This window comes from Salvelinus fontinalis, chromosome 1 (assembly GCF_029448725.1).
Source record: "Salvelinus fontinalis isolate EN_2023a chromosome 1, ASM2944872v1, whole genome shotgun sequence".
NCBI lineage: Eukaryota > Metazoa > Chordata > Actinopteri > Salmoniformes > Salmonidae > Salvelinus > Salvelinus fontinalis.
The window spans coordinates 11,782,257-11,797,509 of NC_074665.1; the positions used below are offsets into that span (position 1 = coordinate 11,782,257).

At 41.6% G+C, this 15,253-nt stretch overlaps 1 protein-coding gene across 1 annotated transcript in view; it reads right to left on the reverse strand.

The window, feature by feature from the left end:
* LOC129815725 (growth arrest-specific protein 7-like) overlaps positions 1-15,253 on the reverse strand; it is a 144,495-nt gene that overhangs the window by 48,261 nt on the left and 80,981 nt on the right. The gene's annotated exons all lie outside the window — the stretch shown is intronic.

Genomic DNA, 15,253 nt, shown 5'->3' on the forward strand with positions numbered 1-15,253 from the left:
AGCAGGCAGGGTAGCAGACAGATTACCAGGACATGAACTCAGAGCATGCGCTGACCAACTGGCAAGAGTCTTCACTGACATTTTCAACCTGTCCCTGACTGAGTCTGTAATACCAACATGTTTCAAGCAGACCACCATAGTGCCTGTGCCCAAGAACACTAAGGTAACCTGCCTACGGATCCGTAGCAATCACTCACCATTATCCCAGAAACCCTAAACCCACTTCAATTTGCATTCCGCCCCAACAGATCCACAAATGAAGCAATCTCTATTGCACTCCACACTGCCCTTTCCCACCTGGACAAAAGGAACACCTATGTGAGAATGCTATTCATTGACTACAGCTCAGCGTTCAACACCATAGTGTCCTCAAAGCTCATCAGTAAACTAAGGACCCTGGGACTAAACACCTCCCTCTGCAACTGGATCCTGGACTTCCTGCCGGGCTGCCCCCAGGTGGTAAGGGTATGCAACAACACAGCCGCCACGCTAATCCTCAACACAGGGTCCCCTCAGGGGTGCGTGCTCAGTCCCCTCCTGTACACTCATGACTGCATGGTCAGGCACGACTCCAACACCATCATTAAGTTTGCGATGACACAACAGTGGTAGGCCTGATCACCGACAACGATGAGACAGCCTGTAGGGAGAAGGTCAGAGACCTGACCGTGTGATGCTAGGACAACATCCTCTCCCTCAACGTGATCAAGACAAAGGAGATGATTGTGGACTACAGGAAAAAGAGGACCAAGCACGCCCCCATTCTCATTGACGGGGCTGCAGTGGAACAGGTTGAGAGCTTCAAGTTCCTTGGTGTCCACATCACCAACAAACTAACATGGTCCAAGCACACCAAGACAGTCATGAAGAGGGCACAACAAAGCCTATTCCCCCTCAGAAAAGATTTGGCATGGGTCCTCAGATCCTCAAAAAGTTCTACAGCTGCACCATCGAGGGGATCCTGACTGGTTGCATCACTGCCTGGTATGGCAACTGTTCAGCTTCGAACCGCAAGGCACTACAGAGGGTAGTGCGTACGGCCCAGTACATCACCGGAGCCAAGCTTCCTGCCATCCAGGACCTCTATACCAGGCGGTGTCAGAGTAAGGCCATAAAAATTGTCAAAGACTCCAGCCACCCTAGTCATAGACTTGTTCTCTCTGCTAACGCACGGCAAGCGGTACCAGAGCTCCAAGTCTAGGTCCAAAATACTTCTTAACAGCTTCTACCTCCAAGCCATAAGACTCCTGAACAGCTAATCAAATGGCTACCCAGGCTATTTGCATTGCCCCCCCTCTTTTACGCTGCTGCTACCCTCTGTTTATTATCTATGCATAGTCACTTTACTCTACCTACATGTACATATTACCTCAATTACCTCGACATACCGGTGCCACTGCACATTGACACTGTACCGGTACCCCCTGTATATAGCTTCGCTATTGTTATTTTACTACTGCTCTATAATTATTTAATTAAAGTAATTAGTTACTTTTATTTGTTATTTTTACATATCTATTATTTACTTAACACGTATTTTTTCTTAAAACTGCATTGTTGGTTAAGGGCTTGTAAGTAAGCATTTCACTGTAAGGTCTACCTACACCTGTTGTATTCGGCGCATATGACAAATACGATTTGATTTGATAATAACAGTATCGTGTTGTGTTGCTCTCTCTGGACACGGTGGGAGTGGGTGGTCAGAACTCACTGGCATCGTTTAGATTCTATATGAAACAATTCCACTCCACTCTGCCATTCTATCACAACAAAACTGGTGCAGTAGTACAGTAGATGACAGAGGTCAGATGATACAGATTGGTATAAAACTCAGAGACGGGGATTTACTAGTCCAGCATCATATTGCAGGACAGTGTTGTACCATCTTTGTTTCAGTGTTAACTGTAGGGCAGTATCATATCTCTAATGCAGGACAGTGTTAACTGTAGATCAGTATCATATCTCTAATGCAGGACAGTGTTAACTGTAGATCAGTATCATATCTCTAATGCAGGACAGTGTTAACTGTAGATCAGTATCATATCTCTAATGCAGGACAGTGTTAACTGTAGAGCAGTATCATATCTCTAATGCAGGACAGTGTTAACTGTAGGGCAGTATCATATCTCTAATGCAGGACAGTGTTAACTGTAGATCAGTATCATATCTCTAATGCAGGACAGTGTTAACTGTAGATCAGAATCATATCTCTAATGCAGGACAGTGTTACCTGTAGAGCAGAATCATATCTCTAATGCAGGACAGTGTTGTACCATCTTTGTTTCAGTGTTAACTGTAGAGCAGATTCATATCTCTAATGCAGGACAGTATTAACTTCTTTGGGCTGCAGGGGGAGTATTGAGTAGTCCGGATAAAAGGTGCCCATTTCAAACGGCCTCGTACTCAATTCTTGCTCGTACAATATGCATATTATTATTACTATTGGATAGAAAACACTCTCTAGTTTCTAAAACCGTTTGAATTATATCTGTGAGTAAAACAGAACTCATTTTGCAGCAAACTTCCTGACAGGAAGTGGAAAATCTGAAATCGATGCTCTGTTCTAGGGCCTGCCTATAAATGTGCTTGATACGTATTAGTATACATGCACTTCATACGCCTTCCACTAGATGTCAACAGGCAGTGAGAGAAGAAATGGAGTGTATAACTTGATCTGAGGTCGAATAAAAGCTCTCGGCATGACGTGACACCAATTTCCTGTTTCCTGGAACGTGCGAGAAGGGACCCGGTATTGCCTTCTGAAAAGCTGTCGTTATAGACGACTAATATCTCCGGCTTTGATTTTATTTGATAAATGTGACAATATCATCGTAAAGTATGTTTTTTCAATATAGTTTTATTAGATTATTGAAACTTTTTCGGGACGTTAGGCGTGTTGCATTCTGTGTTTGTTGACGATGGAGAGCTTCGCGCCACTTAGCTAGTGTGCTTGCTAATTCAAGAGGGAAAAATGCCATTCTAAAACCAAACAACGATTGTTCCCGACAAAGGACCCCTTGTACAACATTCTGATGGAAGATCATCAAAATTAGGACCCATTTTATGATGTTATTTCATATATCTGTCGAACATGTGTACTAGTAGTTTGCGCCCAGATTTTGGGCACTCTCTCGCTATAACGTAAGCTGGATTTCGTTATGAAGTTATTTTTAGAATTCTAACACGACGATTGCTTTAAGAACTAGTGTATCTATCATTTCCTATACAACATGTATTTTTTAGTAACGTTTCGGTCAGATGATACAGATTGGTATAAAACTCAGAGAAGGGGTTTTACTAGTCCAGCATCATATTGCAGGACAGTGTTGTACCATCTTTGTTTCAGTGTTAACTGTAGATCAGTATCATATCTCTAATGCAGGACAGTGTTAACTGTAGATCAGTATCATATCTCTAATGCAGGACAGTGTTAACTGTAGATCAGTATCATATCTCTAATGCAGGACAGTGTTAACTGTAGATCAGTATCATATCTCTAATTCAGGACAGTGTTAACTGTAGAGCAGTATCATATCTCTAATGCAGGACAGTGTTAACTGTAGATCAGTATCATATCTCTAATGCAGGACAGTGTTAACTGTAGATCAGTATCATATCTCTAATGCAGGACAGTGTTAACTGTAGATCAGTGTCATATCTCTAATGCAGGACAGTGTTAACTGTAGATCAGTATCATATCTCTAATGCAGGACAGTGTTAACTGTAGATCAGTATCATATCTCTAATGCAGGACAGTGTTAACTGTAGATCAGTATCATATCTCTAATGCAGGACAGTGTTAACTGTAGATCAGTATCATATCTCTAATGCAGGACAGTGTTAACTGTAGAGCAGTATCATATCTCTAATGCAGGACAGTGTAGATCAGAATCATATCTCTAATGCAGGACAGTGTTAACTGTAGAGCAGTATCATATCTCTAATGCAGGACAGTGTTAACTGTAGATCAGTATCATATCTCTAATGCAGGACAGTCTTAACTGTAGAGCAGTATCATATCTCTAATGCAGGACAGTGTTAACTGTAGATCAGTATCATATCTCTAATGCAGGACAGTGTTAACTGTAGAGCAGTATCATATCTCTAATGCAGGACAGTGTTAACTGTAGATCAGTATCATATCTCTAATTCAGGACAGTGTTAACTGTAGAGCAGTATCATATCTCTAATGCAGGACAGTGTTAACTGTAGATCAGTATCATATCTCTAATGCAGGACAGTGTTAACTGTAGATCAGTATCATATCTCTAATGCAGGACAGTGTTAACTGTAGATCAGTATCATATCTCTAATGCAGGACAGTGTTAACTGTAGATCAGTATCATATCTCTAATGCAGGACAGTGTTAACTGTAGATCAGTGTCATATCTCTAATGCAGGACAGTGTTAACTGTAGATCAGTATCATATCTCTAATGCAGGACAGTGTTAACTGTAGAGCAGTATCATATCTCTAATGCAGGACAGTGTTAACTGTAGATCAGTATCATATCTCTAATGCAGGACAGTGTTAACTGTAGATCAGTATCATATCTCTAATGCAGGACAGTGTTAACTGTAGATCAGTATCATATCTCTAATGCAGGACAGTGTTAACTGTAGATCAGTATCATATCTCTAATGCAGGACAGTGTTAACTGTAGAGCAGTATCATATCTCTAATGCAGGACAGTGTAGATCAGAATCATATCTCTAATGCAGGACAGTGTTAACTGTAGATCAGTATCATATCTCTAATGCAGGACAGTGTTAACTGTAGATCAGTATCATATCTCTAATGCAGGACAGTGTTGTACCATCTTTGTTTCAGTGTTAACTGTAGATCAGTATCATATCTCTAATGCAGGACAGTGTTAACTGTAGAGCAGTATCATATCTCTAATGCAGGACAGTGTTAACTGTAGATCAGTATCATATCTCTAATGCAGGACAGTGTTAACTGTAGATCAGTATCATATCTCTAATGCAGGACAGTGTTAACTGTAGATCAGTATCATATCTCTAATGCAGGACAGTGTTAACTGTAGATCAGTATCATATCTCTAATGCAGGACAGTGTTAACTGTAGATCAGTATCATATCTCTAATGCAGGACAGTGTTAACTGTAGATCAGTATCATATCTCTAATGCAGGACAGTGTTAACTGTAGAGCAGTATCATATCTCTAATGCAGGACAGTGTAGATCAGAATCATATCTCTAATGCAGGACAGTGTTAACTGTAGAGCAGTATCATATCTCTAATGCAGGACAGTGTTAACTGTAGATCAGTATCATCTCTAATGCAGGACAGTCTTAACTGTAGAGCAGTATCATATCTCTAATGCAGGACAGTGTTAACTGTAGATCAGTATCATATCTCTAATGCAGGACAGTGTTAACTGTAGATCAGTATCATATCTCTAATGCAGGACAGTGTTAACTGTAGAGCAGTATCATATCTCTAATGCAGGACAGTGTAGATCAGAATCATATCTCTAATGCAGCCGGCTCATAGCCTGTGACAAATGAGAGGACACGAACAACAGGTATAGGCCAATTCAAAAGTGTTCTTTATTATTAAACAAACTATTAACTTAAACTAAGAAATAGGAATGAGGTGTGGATGTATCTGTATGTAAAGTGCATGGGTGCATGAATATGTGTGTGTGAACATGACTGAGTGAAAACTATGCAAAACTAAAAAGGAACAAACAAATCATGAGCATACCTGGAGGAGCAGAGAGAGAGCAAGAGAGATTAGTGACAGCTTTATACCCTGAGCCCAGGTGGCTCCAATCACTTAACGACCCTCCTCTGCCTGCAGGAGGAACCGCCCCCTGCACTGCAGAGGAGGAGCCGTGACACCCCCCTCCTTAAAATGAGGGTCCCACCCTCAACCCAACTTCCTCCAACATAATCAAAATAATTCAAATTTCCCAAAAAACAAATAAACAACAAAAATACCAATCCCGGCTCCTAGCAGTAGCCCCGTGTCCCCCAGCTGACTGTCCGCCCCTCAAACTCAGCAGCCTTGGTACCTGAGGAGCAATTTAAGAGAAAAGAGGCGCAGACAGCCCGTAGGGGTCAGCAGAGAAAAGCTACAAGCTAGGTTAAAGGAGCACGGGACAGAGCATCAGCAATGATATTATCCTTACCACTAATGTGTCTAATATCAAGGTTGAAAGGCTGCAAGAACAAAGCCCAACGCATCAGGCGCTGGTTTGGGTTTTGCAGGGACCTCAGAAAAACAAGTGGGTTGTGGTCAGTGAACACAGTTAAAGGGGTCAAACCAGAACCAACATAGACCTCGAAGTGCTGTAAAGCCCAAATGAGACCTAAAGCCTCCTTTTCAATTACAGAATAGTTTTTCTGATACTTATTAAATTTTCGGGAGAAGAAACTGACTGGACACTCAACCTTGTCGTCATTCTCCTGGAGAAGCACAGCCCCAGCACCGATTTGACTGGCGTCTACCTGCAATTTGAAAGGTTTCCCAAAATTTGGTGCTGCCAACACAGGTGCCAAACACAAAAGAGTCTTAACTGCATCAAATGCCTCTTGACACTGGGTGGACCAGATAAATTCAGCCTTGGCCTTCAACAGATTGGTCAGTGGGGACACTACTACCGAATTTTTTTTACAAAAAGCACGGTAGTACCCCGCCATTCCCAGGAAGCGCATCAGTTCTTTCTTTGTAGAGGACTGTGGGAACTGCTTCACAGCCTGAACCTTGGCTTCTACGGGACAGACAAATCCCTGACCAACAACCTTGCCTAGGTATGTGACTGTAGCTTTGGCAAACTCACATTTTGCCAAATCAATACCATTGTCCAACATAGACTGCATCTCTGTTTCCAGTTTTAGTCTCTTCTCCTCAGATACACGATCAAATCTGTGTTTGATAGGCTTAGCATCTCCGATTTACATTTACATTTACATTTAAGTCATTTAGCAGACGCTCTTATCCAGAGCGACTTACAAATTGGTGCATTCACCTTATGACATCCAGTGGAACAGCCACTTTACAATAGTGCATCTAGATCTTTTAACCTGTTGGGGATGGGGGCGCTGTTTAGACTATTTATGCTAATGTGGCTAATTTTTTAAACGGCTTCCCACAAAATCCTTGATCGTACAATATGCATATTATTATTATTATTGGATAGAAAACAGTCTATAGTTTCTATAGGAGTTGAAATTTTGTCTCTAAGTGGAACAGAGCCCATTCTACAGCAATTTCCCTGACATGGAGTCAGATTTGAGAAACGTTGGCCACTTTTCTGAAGTCATTTAAACGGGCACTGTCGTTGCTATGACTATACGGACACTTCTTACGTCTTCCCCTGGATGCCTTTACGTGATGACGATTCCAACGGGCTCGATTGCTCGTTCACAGGCCCTACAAATGAAAAAAACCTTTAGCTAGCAAGTCTTTTCTTGCTGCGTAACGCGCGTGGAAGACACCGACCCTCTCCTGTTCCAAGCGTTAGTTTAGCCTGTTATATTTCTCCGGTCATCTTTTCACTCGTTATAGGAGTTACAAACATCACAAAGTAGTTAATTTAAAGCGTTTTATAGCAATTTATATCCGTTTAGTGCGATTTTGGGACATTTATTTTTGCAACGATGTGAAAAGTTGGGAACGCTTTTCAGTTCATCCCGAACGTAGTTGACATTTCCACATGGCAAGAGGACAGCTTTCCACCAAAAGACGATTTCTCCCAAGAAAGGATCCTTTGCCCAAGATACTGATGGAAGAACAGCTCAAGGTAGGACATTTTTATTATGATAAATCGTGTTTCTGTCGAAACATTTTAGTGGCTTAGGACGCCATGTTTTTTGACGTAGCTTCGCTTGGCGCAAACTGTATTGAAAAGTAAGGATAAATTAAAAAATGTAATAACGCAATTGTATTAAGAATTAAATTGTCTATCAATCCCTGTCCACCCTATATTTTTTAGTCACGTTTATGAGTATTTATGTATAAGAGTAGATCACTGTCTAAGTGGCGCAAGGACGTTTTCTTTACCAGCTTGTCTACATTTCACATTGTCTAACCATGATTTTGGTGGCTAAATATAAACATTTTCGATCAAACTGTATATGCATGTTGTAATGTGATGTTACAGGAGTGTCATCGGAAGAATTCTGAGAAGGTTAGTGAAAAAATTAATATCTTTTGGCGATGTTGACTTTTATCGCTCACTTTGGCTAGAATCAATGCTGGGCTGCTAATTGCTATGTGCTAAGCTAATATAACGATTTATTGTGTTTTCGCTGTAAGACACTTAGAAAATCTGAAATATTGTCTGTATTCACAGGATCTGTGTCTTTCGATTCGTGTATGCTGTGTATTTTTACGAAATGTTTGATGATTAGTAGTTAGGTAAACACGTTGCTCATTGTAATTATTCTAGTCCATTTGTGATGGTGGGTGCAATTGTAAACTATGCCATCTACCTGAAATATGCACTTTTTTCTAACAAAACCTATCCCATACCATAAATATGTTATCAGACTGTCATCTAATGAGTTTTTTTGTTGGTTAGAGGCTATAAATATCTTAGTTTAGCCGAATTGGTGATGGCTACTGGTGTTGGTGGACAAATAAAAGATGGTGGAATATGCTAATGTGTTTTTAGGTAATAGATGTACATCTTTACATATTGTGTCTTCCCTGTAAAACATTTTAAAAATCGGAAATGTTGACTGGATTCATAAGATCTGTGTCTTTCATTAGCTGTATTGGACTTTAATGTGTGAAAGTTAAATATTTTAAAAAAATATTTTTTTTGAATTTCGCGGCACTGGTTTTTCAGTGGGGGGGGGGGGGGGGAGTGCCGCTAGCGGCACGCTGATCCTAGACAGGTTAAGGGGGGGGGGGGCAGAAGGGTTGCTTTATCCTAGGTATTCCTTGAAGAGGTGGGGTTTCAGGTGTCTCCGGAAGGTGGTGATTGACTCCGTCTATATCATGTTCAATTAAGTGGGTTTGTGATGGAGTGTCAGAAAACAAAACAGGGTAGTTTCTAATAAGAGCTACCAATTCATCACGTTTCTCAGAGTCTAAATGATCTACCAAAACCCCAAGGTTTTGCAAAGTCTGAGAGTTTTTCAACCGACCTTGTAAGACCTGGTTTGGCTTACTTGTACACTGACACGTATGACAAGTTTTAATAAACTGAGATACATCCCGCTTTAAACGTGGCCAGAAAAAATAACGAAGTATACGATCATACGTTTTACGAACACCCATATGACCTGCCACATCACCATGTGAAGTTTGCAACACTTTATTTCGCAAAGTAGTAGGTACAACTATTTGAAAGACTGGTTCTCCTAAACCCTTATCATAGTGTGGAACCCATTTCCTGACCAACAGCCTATCAAGAAGAAAATAACACTGAGCACTATTCCTCACCACTGAATCAGGAACCACTTTATCAAACAGATCAGCCAAAGTAGTATCGGCTTTTTGCTCAGCCATCAATGAATCTCTAGAACTAGTCAACTGTTCTGTCTGGAGTTTGACTGGCAACTCAAGACTTTCTGGCTTACTCTCAATCTCCTTACGAGAGGCTGCGCGGGTAACCGCACAAACTGGAAATATCTCAGGAGACACACAGTTCTGATCCGGAGATTCCCTTGCAGGGGACACTGAAGGTTGCTTCTTACAGATGTTTAATTTGCCATCTGCCCACACCTTACTACCTGCCAAGTCATTCCCCAAAATCATGTGCACTCCCTCTACTGGCAACTGAGGTCTAACCCCAACATCTACATCACCCTCTATCAGACCACATTTTAGGGTAACTTTTTTTAAAGGACAAGAGAATGGAACTAAACCCATACCACATACCATTACACAACGGCCAGTATCAGACTCTTTAGAGAACGGCAAAACAGATTCCAGAATAAAAGAATCTAAAGCTCCAGTGTCTCTTAGGATCTTGATTTTAACATTCTGGTTGCCATCTACCAGGGACACTACAGCATCTGAAATAAAGGCTGAAAAATCACAGCGGGAAAACTGAGAATCAAACTCAACTAGTGGCTGAAACAGCTCACCCTGGTGGTCAGAGGCTGTAACAGGAGCTGCCATCATAACAGGTTTAACTTGAACTGACTGTTTTGATTTAAGCAGAGGACAATTTTTCTTCCAATGTCCTTCAACTAAACAGTAGCGACAGGTATTAGCATTAACCGGTCCTTTAAGTCCTCCAGACTTAAACTTCTGCCGAGGTCTTTGGAAAGATGCCCCCCAAAAAGGTGACCTACTATTCCTAGGAGTAAAGTTATTCTTATGGTACATATCACTGTTTGACTCAAAATGGCTTTTATGTGTTAGCCTGTACTCATCTGCAAGGATTGCTGCATCACTTGGAGACTTAACTTTACGTTCATTCATGTATGTAGCAACCTGGTCAGGAACAGAATTTTTGAACTGTTCTAACACAATCAAATTAGACAGACCCTCAAAAGTACTAACTTCAGAAGCTGTACACCAACGATTAAATGCAGAAGTCAAATCACAAACAAACTCAGAATAGGTTTGTGAAGCTAACTTTTTCCTGTAACGAAAATGTTGACGATATGCCTCTGGCACAAGCTCGTAGACCTTCAGAACTGCTGATTTAACTTTAGCATAAACTTTACTGTCAGCTACACTCAGTGCTGCAAAAGCCTCACGTGCTTTACCTGTAAGTACACATTGCAACAACGTAGTCATGTCCAAATCTGACCAAGCTCTAGCTTCCGCAATACGATCAAATAAAGTAAAGTATGTGTCTGGATCTGACTCATCAAATTTAGGCAACAAACGAAGATTCTGTGAAACATCAAACTGTGGTAGTCTTTCCGGTCTATTAGCATTTCTCAATCGCTCTATCTCTAATTGCATTTGCATTTGCTCTAATTGCATTTGCCTTTGCATTTGCAACAGTTCCCTCTGCTGCTCAAAAGTTAATGAAGGGCTAGCCTGAAAACTTGCACCCTCACTACTAGCAGACTGACCGCTAAAAACACCCATTTCCCTAAGACCCTGCTTTAAGCTAGTTTTAACAGTCTCTTTAATTTTTTTATCAACAATCTCAATCTGATAATGTTCAGCAATTTCAATTAACTGCTCCTTAGTACACAACTCTAAGGCTACCTCTGAAGGAGCTTGAACAAAACTACTCAAAATGGAAGACATTTTCCTCAACCAATACAACTATTACAAATGCTCAAAAAAAAAACACAACTCACCTGCTGTCAATTTGGGTTCAAGGACAGGAGCCACACCCCACTATCCTCCAAAAACTACTAACTAACTGGCCCTGGTCTTCGTGCAGTCACATGTGGTGGGGTTTTATGCACACAAAACCAGTGGAGTGGAAAAGACAACCAGAAACTGGCGGCCCTCCCATAACCACGGAGGTGCTCCCGAGCCGATGTAGGGGAAAAGGGAAAGGGATGCTCTACCCACGTTCACTGCCACCTAAAACAAAAACACCACAAGCCTCCTATGGACACTTGCTGATATGCCTGAACAGGAGAGGACTCCCACCTGAACAAAACCCAGAAAAACACAGAGTGAATTGCTTAGCTACCAAACTAACTGAACCAAAAGAACACATGGCTCTCAACTCTCTCTTAAACAAAAATTTGGCCCAACCAAAACATCCACTCAAACAAAAAAAATTGTCAATCTGAACTAAACTAACCCAAGTTAACTACTATCCCGGATGAGCCCCCACTTGTCACAAGCCGGCTCATAGCCTGTGACAAATGAGAGGACACGAACAACAGGTATAGGCCAATTCAAAAGTGTTCTTTATTATTAAACAAACTATTAACTTAAACTAAGAAATAGGAATGAGGTGTGGATGTATCTGTATGTAAAGTGCATGGGTGCATGAATATGTGTGTGTGTGAACATGACTGAGTGAAAACTATGCAAAACTAAAAAGGAACAAACAAATCATGAGCATACCTGGAGGAGCAGAGAGAGAGAGAGCAAGAGAGATTAGTGACAGCTTTATACCCTGAGCCCAGGTGGCTCCAATCACTTAACGACCCTCCTCTGCCTGCAGGAGGAACCGCCCCCTGCACTGCAGAGGAGGAGCCGTGACAGTATCATATCTCTAATGCAGGACAGTGTTAACTGTAGATCAGTATCATATCTCTAATGCAGGACAGTGTTAACTGTAGAGCAGTATCATATCTCTAATGCAGGACAGTGTAGATCAGAATCATATCTCTAATGCAGGACAGTGTTAACTGTAGAGCAGTATCATATCTCTAATGCAGGACAGTGTTAACTGTAGATCAGTATCATATCTCTAATGCAGGACAGTGTTAACTGTAGAGCAGTATCATATCTCTAATGCAGGACAGTGTTAACTGTAGAGCAGTATCATATCTCTAATGCAGGACAGTGTTAACTGTAGATCAGTATCATATCTCTAATTCAGGACAGTGTTAACTGTAGAGCACTATCATATCTCTAATGCAGGACAGTGTTAACTGTAAAGCAGTATCATATCTCTAATGCAGGACAGTGTTAACTGTAGGGCAGTATCATATCTCTAATGCAGGACAGTGTTAACTGTAGATCAGTATCATATCTCTAATGCAGGACAGTGTTAACTGTAGATCAGTGTCATATCTCTAATGCAGGACAGTGTTAACTGTAGATCAGTATCATATCTCTAATGCAGGACAGTGTTAACTGTAGATCAGTATCATATCTCTAATGCAGGACAGTGTTAACTGTAGATCAGTATCATATCTCTAATGCAGGACAGTGTTAACTGTAGATCAGTATCATATCTCTAATGCAGGACAGTGTTAACTGTAGAGCAGTATCATATCTCTAATGCAGGACAGTGTTAACTGTAGATCAGTATCATATCTCTAATGCAGGACAGTGTTAACTGTAGATCAGTATCATATCTCTAATGCAGGACAGTGTTAACTGTAGATCAGTATCATATCTCTAATGCAGGACAGTATTAACTGTAGATCAGTATCATATCTCTAATGCAGGACAGTATTAACTGTAGATCAGTATCATATCTCTAATGCAGGACAGTATTAACTGTAGATCACTATCATATCTCTAATGCAGGACAGTGTTAACCGTAGAGCAGTATCATATCTCTAATGCAGGACAGTGTTGTACCATCTTTGTTTCAGTGTTAACTGTAGATCAGTATCATATCTCTAATGCAGGACAGTGTTAACTGTAGAGCAGTATCATATCTCTAATGCAGGACAGTGTTAACTGTAGATCAGTATCATATCTCTAATGCAGGACAGTGTTAACTGTAGATCAGTATCATATCTCTAATGCAGGACAGTGTTAACTGTAGATCAGTATCATATCTCTAATGCAGGACAGTGTTAACTGTAGATCAGTATCATATCTCTAATGCAGGACAGTGTTTTACCATCTTTGTTTCAGTGTTAACTGTAGAGCAGTATCATACTACATTATTCCTCTCTTCTCTCTTCTCCATTCTCACCCCCTTAGAAACATACACTGAAGACAAATATGAAGGGAACATGCAACAATATCATATCAAGTTCATGTAAAGAAATCAGTCAATTTAAATAAATTCACTCAAATTCATTCCTAATCTATGGATTTCACATGACTGGGAATACAGATATGCATCTGTTGGTCACAGATACCTTAAAGAAATCAGTCAGTATCTGGTGTGACCACCTTCTGCCTCATGCATCACCTTCTCATACAGTTGATCAGGCTGTTGATTGCGGGCTGTGGAATGTTGTTCCACTCCTCTTCAATGGCTGTGAGAAGTTGCTGGATATAGGCGGGAGAGCACACTTCTCCAGCGTGTCGTTGGCCATCGAAGGTGAGTATTTGGCCACTGAAGTCAGTTACCACGCCAAACTGCAGTCAAGATCCTGTTGAGGACAACGAGCACACAGATGAGCTTCTCTGAGACGGTTTCTGACAGTTTGTGCAGAAATTCTTTGGTTGTGCAAACCCACGGTTTCATCATCTGTTCGGGTGACTGGTGTCAGACGATCCCGCAGGTGAAGAAGCCGGATGTGGAGGTCTTGGGCTGGCATGGTTACACATGGTCTACGGTTGTGAGGCCGGTTGGACGTACAGCCAAATTCCCTAAAACGATTATCATTCAATTCTCTGGCAACAGTTTTGGTGGACATTCCTGAAGTCTGCATGGTAATTGCATGCTCCCTCAAAACTTGAGACATCTATGGCATTGTGTTGTGTGACAAAACTGCACATTTTAGAGTTGCCTTTGATTGTCCACAGCACAAGGTGCAGCTGTGTAACGATCATGCTGTTTAATAAGCTTCTTGATATGCCACATCTGTCAGGTGGATGGATCATCTTGGCAAAGGAGAAATGCTCACCAACAGGGATGAAAAACAAAATGCGTGCACAACATTTGAGAGTATGCATATGGAAGATTTCTCATGTACTTTAGGTCAGTCTGGTACAGTGACTCATTATGACTGTGTAGTAAATGTGGTATACAGACATCTTATTACAGCCTTCCCTCCCTCTCAGCCTGTCCCCTAGCAACCCCATCATACAGCCTGCCTGTCCCCTAGCAACCCCATCATACAGCCAGCATGTCCCCTAGCAACCCCATCAGACAGCATGCCTGTCCCCTAGCAACCCCATCATACAGCCAGCCTGTCCCCTAGCATCCCCATCATACAGCCAGCCTGTCCCCTAGCATCCCCATCATACAGCCAGCCTGTCCCCTAGCAACCCCATCATACAGCCAGCCTGTCCCCTAGCAACCCCATCATACAGCCTGCCTGTCCCCTAGCAACCCCATCATACAGCCAGCCTGTCCCCCACAGGATCCAATTTACCAGACAAAGAGATGCTCACAGTGTGTGGTTCCCTATAATGCCGGACTGAAGAGGGGTCCCCCTTCTCTCTCGCTTTCTTTTTCCCAGTGAGTCTGGGCTGATATGATGCCATAACACCCTTATAGTACCCTGCTGTCCAGCTCAGCATAGTGGCTCTACTTCTAGACATGATTTGTTCTATCAGCATGGTATGTATATACCGTACACCCACCAACTCCTTTCAGATCTACAAGAATTGCCAAGGAGTTGGCAAGGAATCAGCTAGGAGTTGGCAAGGAATCAGCTAGGAGTTGGCTAGGAATCAGCTAGGAGTTGGCAAGGAATCAGCTAGGAGTTGGCTAGGAATCAGCTAGGAGTTGGCTAGGAATTGGCATAATCTGTGCAATGACTTT